Genomic DNA, 13,036 nt, shown 5'->3' with positions numbered 1-13,036 from the left:
GGAGGCGTCAAGGAGAGGCAGGGCTGTAATAATGGGTGACTTCAATTACCCACACATAGACTGGGTAAATTCATAGTCAGGTAAGGACAGAGAGGTCAAATTTCTAGATACACTGAATGACTGTGCCCTAGAACAGTTGGTCTTGGAACCAACCAGAGAGAAGGTGACCTTGGACTTAATCCTAATTGGCACCCAGGACCTGGTGTGTGATGTCAGTGTCATCGACCCTTTAGGGAACAGTGACCTTAGTGTGATCAAATTCATCATATATGCGGAGAGAGAATCACCAAGGAAGTCTAACACAGACATTTTAAATTGCAGAAGAGGAAACTTCTCCAAAATGAGGAGTATGGTGAAAAGAAATTTGAAAGGGAAAATCAGGAGAGTCACTTTGCTCCAGAACGCATGAAGTTTACTCAAAACCACAATACTAGAAGCCCAGTTAGATTGTATACCCCAAAGGAGGAAAGGTACCGTTAGGTCCAGGAAGATGCCAGCATGGCTAACAGGTACCATCAAGGAAGCCATAAAAAGGAAGAATTGGAATTGGAAGACCTGCCCAAATGAAGAGAACAGAAAGGAACACAAACTCTGGCAAAAGAAATGCAAGGTGACAATAAGGAAGGTGAAGAGAGAGTTTGAGGAACATTTAGCTAAAGTATCAAGGGGAATAACAAAAACTTCTTTAAATACATCAGAAGCAGGAAACCTGCCAGGGAGGCGGTTGGGCCATTAGACAATGAGGGAGTGAAAGGGATTATTAAGGAGGTTATGGAGGTTGTAGAGAAACTAAATGAGTTCTTTGCATCTTTCTTCACAGCAGAGGATACTGAGCAAATACCTGTTCCTGAACCAGGCTTTTCTGAGATGGAGGCTTAAGAACTGAGTCAGATAGAAGTGACAAGAGATGATGTTCTAAACTTTCCTGGAAAAACTGAAAACTAACAAATCACCAGGGCTGGATGGCATCCATCCAAGAGTCCTCAAAGAACTCAAATGTCAAATTGCCGAACCTCCTTGCTAAAATATATAACTTATCCCTGCAATCGGGCTCTGTACCGGAGGACTGGAAAGTAGCCAATGTAACACCGATTTTCAAAAAGGGATCCAGGGGCGATCCAGGAAATTACAGTCCGGTTAGCTTAACATCCGTTCCAGGCAAATTGATGGAAAGCATCCTCAAGGATAAAATTGTAAAGCACATATAAGAACAGGCCCTGCTGGGAGAGAACCAACATGGCTTCTGCAAAGGGAAATCTTGCCTCACATACCTTTTGGAGTTCTTTGAGGGTGTCAACAAGTGTGTGGATCAAGGTGATCCAGTTGACATAGTATACCTGGACTTCTAAAAAGCTTTTTGACAGAGTTCCTTATCAAAGACTCCTGAGGAAACTTAGCAGTCATGGAATAAGGGGACAAGTACATGTGTGGATTGCTAACTGGTTGAAAGACAGGAAACAGAGGGTAGGTATAAATGGAGAGTTTTCACAATGGAGGGAAGTAAGAAGTGGGGTCCCCCAGGGATCTGTACTGGGACTGGTGTTTTTTAATTGATTCATAAATGATCTAGAAGTAGGGGTAAGCAACGAGGTGGCCAAATTTGCAGATGATACCAAACTCTTTTGGGAAAGTGAAATCCAAAACAGATTGTGAGGAGTTCCAAAAGGATCTCTCCAAACTGGGTGAGTGGGTGACAAAATGGCAAATGCGGTTCAGTGTTGGCAAGTGTAAAGTGATGCACATTGGGATGAAAACCCCCAACTTCAAGTATACGGTGGTGGGATCTGAGCTAACAGTGACTGACCAGGAGAGGGGTCTTGGGGTTATGGTGAGTAGCTCATTGAAAGTGTCGACTCAATGTACGGCAGCTGTGAAAAAGGCCAGTTCCATGCTAGGGATCATTAGGAAGGAGATTGAAAATAAAACTGCTAATATTATAACGCCCTTATAAAAAAAAAGATGGTGTGGCCACACCTGGAGAACTGCGTACAATTCTGGTTGCCACATCTAAAAAAAGGACATTGTAGAACTGGAAAAGTAGCAGAAGAGGGCAACCAAGATGATCAAGGGCCTAGAGCACCTTTCTTATGAGGCAAAGCTAAAACACCTGGAGCTATTTAGTTTAGAAAAAATATGACTACAGGGAGACCTGACAGAGATCTATAAAATCATGCATGGTGGGGAGAAAGTGGATATAGAGAAATTTCTCATGGTGTGGAGAAAGTGGATAGAGAGAAATTTCTCTCTCACACACAATACTAGAACCAGGGGTCACCCCATGAAATTGATTGCCAGGAAATCTAGGACCAACAAATGGAGGTACTTTTTCACACAATGCATAATCTACTTTTTGAATTCTCTGCCACAAGATGTGGTGACAGCCATCAACCTGGATAGCTTTAAGAGGGGTTTGGATAACTTAGTGGAGGAGAGGTCTATCATTGGCTACTAGTTGGAGGCCTATAGGCCACCTCCAGTCTCAAAGGCAGGAATGCCTCTGAGTACCAGTGACAGGGGAGTAAAAGCAGGAGAGAGGTCATGCCCTCAACTCCTGCCTGTGGCATCTGGTGGGCCAAGGTGTGAAACAGGATGCTGGACTAGATGGGCCTTGGGCCTGATCCAGCAGGCCTGCTCTTATGTTCTTACGTTCTTATAATGAATATATGTTTGGAGTTTGTACTGTTTCTGTTTTAATTAGCTGTTACTGGAAGCTGGAAAACAGGGTGAACATTGTGGAACAACGCTAGAACTCTGTCATATGGAATTATGTGGGTAGCCTTTCTAGTGCTATCTTTCTCCCTGTTTGGGCTAGGAATGTGCATGAACCTGTTCAAAGGCCCTTTTATGGGCCTCTGAACAGATTTGAACGAATGGTGGTTTGGCTGGTTTGAAGATGGGGGGCAGGATATCTTTAAGGGTGGGTGAGAGTGCTCTTACCCCTCCCGCCGTGCTTCCCCCACTGGCGCTGCAATTTAAAAGGCTTCAGCAGGGTGGCAGCGTACGTCCCTGCTGTCCTGTTGCCTTGTCAGATTTGAAGGGACCAGAAGTATCCAATATGCGTGCGCATTTTGGGCATGTGTGTGATGTGCGCACGCACGTGCCTGACATGTGCAGAGTGCCACGTACTTCTGGTCTGACGAGGAAATGGGATGGCAGGGAGGTACACTGCTGCCCCATCGGACCTTTTTAAATTGCAGCACTTGTGGGGGAAATGCGGCAGGAGGGGTAAGAGCATCCTCCCCCACCCTTAAAGGTATCCCCCCGCCTTTGTGCTGTCCCCTGCTGGTTCCATGCACATCCCTATCTTGGGCGTGGTCACACTCCCTCTGAAAGACAAAGTCCGCACCTTGGGGGTGTTTCTGGACCTGATGCTGTCCTGTGGTGGTGGTATGCAGAGGTGCCTTTTACCAGCTATGGCTGGAATGCCAGCTGTGGTCCTACTTGGAGAAGTTGTACTTGACCTTAGTCACTCATGCTTTGGTAACATCCAGCTTGGACTACTGCAATGCGCTCTGTGTGGGGTTGCCTGAAAATGGTTCAGAAGTTTCAGCTGGTCTAGAATGCTACTGCAAGGATGCTCATGGGTGCAAGTCGCTTCTTGAGTGCACATCCATCCTGTTGCAGTTTCTTTGGTTACCGGTCCACCGGCTAGATTCATGTGGCTGGTCTTGACCTTTAAAGTTCTACATGGCTTAGGGCAGGGGTACCTGTCAGACTGCATTCACCCATACAAACCTGCCAGGGCCCTCCACTCATCATCTCAGGCCCTGTTCATGGCCCCATCATTAACAGAGATCCTATTGTCAGGACTTGGTTGTGGCCCTTTGGCTTTTCAATACCCTCCCTGAAGAGCTTCACCATATTCCATCCCTCAGTGTTTTTTTTTAAATTGAAAACGCATCTTTTAAAAGAGGCTTTTAAATGTTTCTTCTCTGTTTATATCTGGTAGGTTCTTTATAGTTTTCAGTTTGTAGCTTTTAAAGTAAATTTTAATTTGAAACTTTTTTAAAAAAAATGTAATTTTAAATGTGGTCTTAGCCTTGTCTTTTAACTGGTTTAACTTAGATTTGGTTAACTTTATTAGTCTTATTTTACATTTTTCTTTTTATTAATGTTGTGGACCTCCCCAAGCAGTAGTGTACTGGAGAGCCGGTGAATAAATATTTTAAATAAATGAATAATAGTTTTTATAGCATAAGGAGTTGAGTGGCTACCTAATCTGTGATTTCAGATTCAATTTCTAACCACCTTCAGATCTTATTCAATACAGTAGGGAAGTTCATACGCTCAACATTAGGGCAGGTTAAAGCCTTCTTACCCTAATTCAGGAGCTGGATGCACTCCTCATGTTCAATCATGTATTAGATAAATACAAGGTTGGAGGTGTGGAGTTTGATTGTCAGTCAAGCCCCTGCTGGGCATGATGATTTCTCTGGCTACCTGGTTCAGAAGCTGTGGATATAACCTAGGTAAGGTGCACTCATCCTATCCACATGGAGTAGGATCTCCTACCCCATCGTTGATTGTTTGAACTGCCCTAGTATTTGCTGGAGGATGTATGCTGCGAGAGATTTAGTAATGGGAGGTGGCCTGTGTTGGGAACAAACATCTCTCCCAGATACAGATGTTTTGGCATAGAAAGTCTAAACATGGCAACTCTTGACTGGATCTTTCAGCAGGTCTGTGTATGAACATTCATGATCCCTAGCAGTGCTACAAAGCTACAATTGCCAGAACTGTACTTTCCTTGTAAGAAAACTGATGATCCAAAGGTGAGTACCCAAGAATGGAATAGATTGGAATTAATAGTTGTTTCTAGTGAGAATAAGATAGAACTAGCTGACCCCACACAGAGCATCTGTGCGCTAGTTGGGTCCAGCCGTGCCCAACCCCACGCTGGCTTCGCTGGCCATACGCCCCTAGTTCTCCCTGACTCTTCCCCCAGGCGTCTCTGATGCCCGCCCGGCCCACTTTCCCCCTACTTCCTGGCCGGCCCACTCCCCCCTGCCTCCTCACCACCTGCCCAAAGTCAAGATTCAGAACTGCCACCTCCTGACCTGACCCCAGCGGGTGTGCAGGGCCCGCTGCCACCTCCTTTCAGCAGCCGGGCTTGCTGCCGCCTCCTCCTCCTTGCCGCCGCCTCCTCCTCCTTGCCGCCACCACCTCCTAACCACCCACCCACCCCGAGCTTTCCCCTCCGCTGCTGCTTTACCTCTCTCCTCGGCCCAGCAACAGCCACTTTTGTGCGGGCTGGGTGAGGCCCGTCACTGGCTCCGCCACCTAACTGCCTGCCCCAGCTTTCCCCTTGGCCACTTTCCTTCTCTCCTCAGCCCGGCGGCAACAGCCACTCTCGCCAGCGTAGAACACTCTCAGCCGCCTCCTCCTCCACCGCCTCCTCCTCACCTGGTACAGGACCTCCTCACCTCCACTGCCACCGCCTCCTTACCTGAAATGGCCTGGCTAGGCCAGGCTGTCCCTCCGCCACCTCTCCCCAGCGGCCAGCCGAGGCTCCTGTCTTCTCCTTACCTGGGACGGCCTAGCCAGGCCAGGCTGTCCCGCCGCTGCTTCGCCTCCCAGTGGCCAGCCGAGGCCGCCTCCTCCTCCTCACCCAGGCCAGGACGGCCTGACCAGGTCAGGCCATCCCACCACCACCTCCTCAGGCCAGGCGGCGGCCCGCAGCCGCCGCCATATTCTCTTGCCCACAACTCTCGCCCCCAAGGCCGGAACTCTCGCAATGTGTTCCGACATGCATGCCGGCTAGTAGAATTAAATATATAGAGAGAGGTTTCACAAAATTAACCATTAACGTTTCAGTTTTTCTATCCTATTTATGGATGTTTAAAATTGTTTCTGGATCGGAAGTTAGACTGTTCTGCTCATTAGGAGCCAGTTTGGTGTAATGGTTAGAGTGCTGGACTAGGACTGGGGAGACCCGAGTTCAAATCCCCATTCAGCCATGAAACTAGCTGGGTGATTCTGGGCCAGTCACTTCTCTCTCAGCCTAACCTACTTCACAGGGTTGTTGTGAAAGAGAAACTCAAGTATGTATTACACTGCTCTGGGCTCCTTGGAGGAAGAGCGGGATATAAATGTAAAATAAAATAAAATAAATTAGTGAACACAGAGACACACACAGACACACACATGGATTTTTAAAGTTTAAATTGGATTTTTTGTTTTAAAGGGAAGGCATTAGTACAAAACTTTGTGTATTACTCTACCTTTTGCCACTGAAAAACTGTCATTGCTTCTGGGTGTAGGAGACATCCTGTCTGCAATATTTTGAAGAAATGCCTTCCCTGTGTAAAAAGGAAATGTTTCAGGTGTAAGCCGTGCAACCATCAGATGCAGGGAAGTCTGTCACATGTAATGAGTAAAGTGGTTACGTGTCACGTGTAATGAGTAAAGTGGCATGTGGTTGTTAACATGCCTGTGACTGTGATTTGGGATCTATGTGATGAATTGCCGTTAATTCAATTACATTAAAAAATCAGGTATAATATATACTATTTCCTAAATTAGTAAAAATAAAATTGTATTAAAATCACACAAATTTACCCTCCTAGATCTTATAAATGCTCTATTTAATTGTAAATTAACACATTTTAGCTATCAGATTTTGCACCCTTGTTTTTAAAAAATGTGCAGAAGCGTGGAAAACTTGATTGAAATCAATCATTTAAACTGAGGTTTTCTCTTGGTGATATAAATCAATCCACCCTGTTCTATAGCCAAATAAATAAGGCTGATTTTCTATTAAACATGCACTGCTTGTATTAGGGTTAATTTTGTATTTTAGGGTTGATGTTTTAGTTCATGCTTTGATAACTAGAGATCAGAGTTTCAAAATCAACATCAAAATGGTTTTTTGCATACTATGCCAGGAACATTCGCTCTCTCTCTCACTCAGCCTTCATCCTCACCACTTTCTCCCTTGCTGCTGTCATGGGGAAAACCTCACCCTCATTAGTCACACAGAGCACTTCTACATTGTGTTAAGGAGCACTAACACTGGCATGGCCGTCACTGCAACTTGGTACCATGTTTGCTCAGGCATGTGGTTGTTAACATGCCTGTGACTGTGATTTGGGATCTATGTGATGAATTGCCGTTAATTGGAGCAAACATGTATACAGCAATGATCTTATATAAGGTAGTTGGGAAGTTGATCGTAGGTAAATGCAGGGTCAGCGTTGGGGTACCTAAAAGGACAGAGTCAAGACAAAGATGAAGTTTATTAAAGAAGAAGAGAAGTGCACACAAAGGTGGTAGTTGGTGATCTCTTGGGGAGCCAGACAGAAGCAGCTAACAACAGGATGCTGGTCGGTAAACAGAGCATTGGGTACTATCAAATGCATGCTTGAGAAGATCCTAACACTGGGTGACAAAGTAGAGACAGAAATCACGTTAGAGTCTACCTACCAGAGCCACGTTCTGCATAGCTGGAGCACATTGATTGCAAAGGTTGCTGGTCATCCTTTTCTGGGTGGAACAGAGGCAAATAGGCTTTACCAGGGGTTATGGAAGTGAAGGTCTTGGGCAGTTCAGAACATGAGTTCTGAAGAGATACACGGGCAGGAAGACCTCAGTGGTGAAGGAGGTTATGGGTAAGGATAAGGGGGCCAAATCAGCAAGCTTTCTGGTACAGTGGGAACTGTTCCGCACATCCCTACTCAGCACTTATGGTGGTCTTCATTGTCATTCTAGATCTAGGAGTCAATGCAGATATTACATTTACCTCATGATCTCTGGACTTTTAAATATTGTTGATAGTTTGTAAAGTCTGTGTCCTGTTTTCCATCTCAGGAATACACATCATGGATTGTGTGATTACAGGTGAAACTCGGAAAATTAGAATATCGTGCAAAAGTCCATTAATTTCAGTAATGCAAATTAAAAGGTGAAACTGATATATGAGACAGACGCATTACATGCAAAGCGAGATAAGTCAAGCCTTAATTTGTTATAATTGTGATGATCATGGCGTACAGCTCATGAAAACCCCAAATCCACAATCTCAGAAAATTAGAATATTACATGGAACCAAGAAGACAAGGATTGAAGAATAGAACAATATCGGACCTCTGAAAAGTATAAGCATGCATATGTATTCAGTACTTGGTTTGGGCCCCTTTTGCAGCAATTACTGCCTCAATGCGGTGTGGCATGGATGCTATCAGCCTGTGGCACAGATGAGGTATTATGGAAGACCGGGATGCTTCATTAGCGGCCTTCAGCAATTCTGCATTGTTTGGTCTCATGTCTCTCATCCTTCTCTTGGCAATGCCCCATAGATTCTCTATGGGGTCAGGTCAGGCGAGTTTGCTGGCCAATCAAGCACAGTACACTGTATACTTTTCAGAGGTCCGATATTGTTCTATTCTTCAATCCTTGTCTTCTTGGTTCCATGTAATATTCTAATTTTCTGAGATTGTGGATTTGGGGTTTTCATGAGCTGTACGCCATGATCATCATAATTATGACAAATTAAGGCTTGACTTATCTCGCTTTGCATGTAATGCGTCTGTCTCATATATCAGTTTCACCTTTTAATTTGCATTACTGAAATTAATGGACTTTTGCACGATATTCTAATTTTCCGAGTTTCACCTGTATCTGGCATATTCAGATTCTCTTGTGGGCATTCTGAAAGTTTGTATTATAATCAGGTGGGATGCTCTCAAGTGGAAATTTGTCTGCCTTAGCCATTTCTGCAGTTTCCAGAGATGCTGATCTTGTGGAAACTCTCTCAGTATTAAGTGTCTGAAGGGCCATCACAAAGGAGGAGCAGTCTTGTTCTCTGTCGATTCTGAGAACTGGACTAGAACCAATGGGTTGAAATTACAAGAAAGGAAGCAAATTCAGGCTAGACATTAAGAGAAATTTCTTAATTGTAAGAACTCTTAGACAGGGGAACAGTCTGCCTTCTTTAATGAAGGAGGGCTCTTCTCTAGAAGTTGGACTAGACTCTGGACAGCCATCTGTCAGTGATGCTTAGCAGTTTCTTCTTCTTAGTAGGAGATTAGAATAGAAGACCTCCAACTCCAAAATCCCTTCCAACCCTAACATTCTATGATTTCTACTCGATGGCTTTCTCTTAAAGCAGGGTTTCCCAACCTGTGGCCTTCCAGATGTTGCTGAACTATAAATGGGCAATTTATTGTGGCCGGGGATGATGGGAGTTGTAATTCAGCAACATCTGGAGGACCAAAGGATAGGAAACCCTGTCTTAAAGTGTTTATAGCCTTTGTCCTTCCGAGCAGTGTGTGCAATGATGTGAAGACACTACTGAAGAACTTAGAGAACTTCCCTCCAAACAAACAACGATGCATCATGGGATATCTTAAAGAGAGAGAATCTTTTAGAATGTCTTGTAAATCACACAGCAGTGCTGCGTTGTTAAGAATGATGAATGCATGTGGTAGTGATCCACTTCCAATAATTATGTCTGCTCATGTATTCAAGGTCAGTGTAATGTCTGCATTAACTTGTACCTGCATGCAGTTATGTATGGTCTGTGTGGTTGTGTTTATATGGCAATGATGTTTGAGAACTTAAGATCTTCTCTTTCTGAAGTTTACCTGTAAATACAAAATAATAATAAGAGGGAAAGGAGATGATAATAGTAGCCACATTCTAGAAGCATCCATCTGTTTATTGTTCTCCAGATGTTGTAGCTATATGACTTAGCGATCTTAGGGGTGTCAGATTCAGAGGCACATTTGGCCTCAACAGTCTCCAAGTATGGATTTCCCCTAAAGTTACTGTTAATGATGGGCCCAGCTGTCTTTGCTGATATGATGCAATCTCTTGTAACAAGTTTTTTGTTTCCTGTCTGATGAAAGTGAAAATGATATCTTGACATGTCTAATGGTCATATATCCAGAGTTACATTAATCTCAATTTCCCCTTTTTTGAAGTAGAAATGCTTTTTTGGGAAATAATCTGATTTCTTTTTCTTATCGTTGTATACCAAAATAAGTTTAACTTTTCTCCTATAACTCTCAAAGGATGTAGATTCTGTGCTTACCATTTCAGTTAAATGGAGAAATTAGATGTACAGCTTTCACCCCCTCAAATAAGCCATTTTATTATCTGAAAGTTAGGCATGTTGCAGCATGAACATCAACGGAGATATTATCTGCTTCTGGTCCCAAGAGCTTATTACATAGGTATTAGATGCCTCTCCTGATATTGCTGTTACCATGTAAGTAGTTAACCAAATAGTGTGTGTGTGTGTACACACATGCATGTGCACATGTGTATGTGTGCAGACTCATGGGCAATGTTCTATTCATACTAGCTGCCAAAATTTAATATTTCCCAGCTTTGAAAGAAAGCCTCAGAGAGATAATTTAATTGGATAGCCTGGGTTCCGATTTCCAGGATCAGGGCATTCAGGTGGGTTCTGTTTTGTTCCCAGCCCATTAGTTCAGCTCAGCTATTCATTCTTTCATTCATTCCTATTTCATGTGCTTTCAAAGCCTTTAGCATTCAGCCACCATCACTCCTTCGGAAAGCTTCTTGCGACTGAACATTTTAAGCACTCTGAATGCTGAAAGGTATTTAAATGTTATAATGAATCCTTATAATTAGATTTACTCTTTTTAATCAAGGATGCAAAATAGTATTTCTTTTTCCCAATGAAGTTTCTGGCTGAGACGTTGGGTAAGTAACAATAAATGGATCTGCTTGTGAAATTAGAAGCACAGCCTCTCTTGGATTGTTCTTATTATTCTGTAATGGTCTTCATAGTACACAATTATTTGTATGGATGTTAAGGAAAAAAATTAACAACAACATTCAAATAACTAGAATGCCAGCCTGGTGGCAGTACAGCCATAGATGGAAGAGAGACATGTGAAGTAAAAAAACAGAGAAAACAACATCCCTTTATCAATAATGCACATATAACATGAACTGGAAATGTATAACTTTATTCCTGGTAATTCTGGGAATCATTCAACCTATTCCTTCTGTAGTACACAAAGCCCTGTCAGGGAGAACCCAACAAATGCAGACTATTGCTACCAGGGGAAAAAAAACTTGTTTCTTTTTTTAGAATTAGTAGAGACTCTGTGGAGATCTTTGCCTTAAAACATTCATTTTAACAAAAATGAATTTGTCATTTCTCTGCAACTGATCTCCATCTCCAGATGAAAAATAATCTTGTTTTGATTTATGTTTTTAATATTTCACACTGGAAATGTAAAACTACAGTGGTTATTTTATAGTGCCTGGAATCAGGAAATATGGGGGCAATTTATTATATTTATTATTTGGCTTTATAAAACTATAAATCAACATTATTGAAAATTAAATGTAGGTTAGACTGTAAGAGACCACTGAGGTATAACAATGTTTTATATATGACTTCCGAGGATATGATGAGAAACTGAATTATTCATGGGAGACCCTAGATATTCCTTCAACTTAATCAAATTAATAAAACAATTTCATTCCAAGACCTATTAGCACTCAGCAGGAGCTGAGTAACAGGGATACATTTATGGTTCATTTCTTCTTTTTTAGTCTGCTACTGGGGACAAAGAAAAACACAATACTTCTACTTTTTGAAAACTTTCAGAATGGGGATGACAAGTATGGCTGTTGTTTAATGTTCCATCACCTTTATTAGGTTAGTAAAAGTGTCCTTCGGGTGTAAAAAATTATCTAGACGATCCATGTACTTATCTACTTGAGGTGCAATGTTTAGAACTTGGAATGTTTCTAGCAATGAAGAATTCCTATGTATCCTATTCAAACATAAGCTGGAACATCTGTTGCACGAAGTTAGTGTCGCTCAAACTGCTTTGACCCCGAAGTTCTTCTGTATTGCTTTTCCTCTTCTTAGCTATTGTAGGGTAGAAGAGCCAGGCTGTAAGTTAACTTGCCACACAGAGTATTGTGCTGGATTCTCCCACTCTTAAATTAACTCTCCCAATGAAAACATGTGTTGTGTATATTTGTATTTATGTTTACTAAGGAATACTTGCAATATAACAGTTTTCAAAACCTCCATCACTTTAGCAACACTTATTAACAAAAATAATAAAAGGGGGTGGGGCTGCTTTGCAAGCAGAAGATCCCATCCCAGGCATCTTCAGGTAGGGTTGGGAAGAAATTCTGCCTGCAGCCTTGGAGAGACCCTGCCAAGTCAATGTAAACAATAATGAGCTAAATGGACCAATTGTATGACTTGGTATAAGGCTGCTTCTTATGTTCCTATGATCCAGACCCTAATTTATTGATATAGCATTTGTAGCCTGGTTTCACTTTCTGCTCGTTTGCAATTGTTGCAATAAAGTATCTCTAAACCCTGTTAGAAAAAAAATGCAACTTAGCACTTCTGTGATTCTTTAAGATTTTGTTAATGGGTTTTCCATCATTTTCTCGAATGATTGGAATCTAAAGAATACACATCTCATCTGAACCCAACCAGTGTCTCAACATATTCTTTATATCTCTTAGAACTGTTCACATAAATTCAATGGGATCTGAGATTGATGGACGAAAAGGTTTGGTAAACAAGTTCACAAACTAACACTCCCCCATAGAAAAGAACTCCAACATTGTTATAGTTCAAGGGTAATATGCTTGATTGGAGCTTTTGTGGAATTTATTGCTAGCTTGTCTCGCTTCTAACCTTTGGAAACCTACATCAAATAACAGTTTTGAGTTGCTGTCTGGTGCATAAAGAAAACCTTCCTTGTTTATATCCTGTATTAGATTTGCAGAGATGAAAGCTTTCAGCTGAACTGCCAACATCACCTAAACCTACTGGCAGTGTATAACAATATAAAACATTTAAAGGTACATAGTTGGAGCAAAAGAAAAAGAAGTGTAATGGTGTGCATTAAATCCAGAGCTTCCAAAAAGGGTGATTTCCAACAAGTGCCAACAGAAAACATTAAATCAATTTAATAAACTGCACTAAAAGCAGTTTTATGTTCTCTTTACGAACATAAGAAGAGCCTTGCTGTATCAGAACAGACGCCTCTCTAGTCCAGCATCCTAGTGGCCAATCAGATGTCTC

The sequence above is a fragment of the Hemicordylus capensis genome, chromosome 2 (genome assembly GCF_027244095.1).
Source record: "Hemicordylus capensis ecotype Gifberg chromosome 2, rHemCap1.1.pri, whole genome shotgun sequence".
Classification (NCBI taxonomy): Eukaryota; Metazoa; Chordata; class Lepidosauria; order Squamata; family Cordylidae; genus Hemicordylus; species Hemicordylus capensis.
This window is presented reverse-complemented; position numbering follows the sequence as displayed.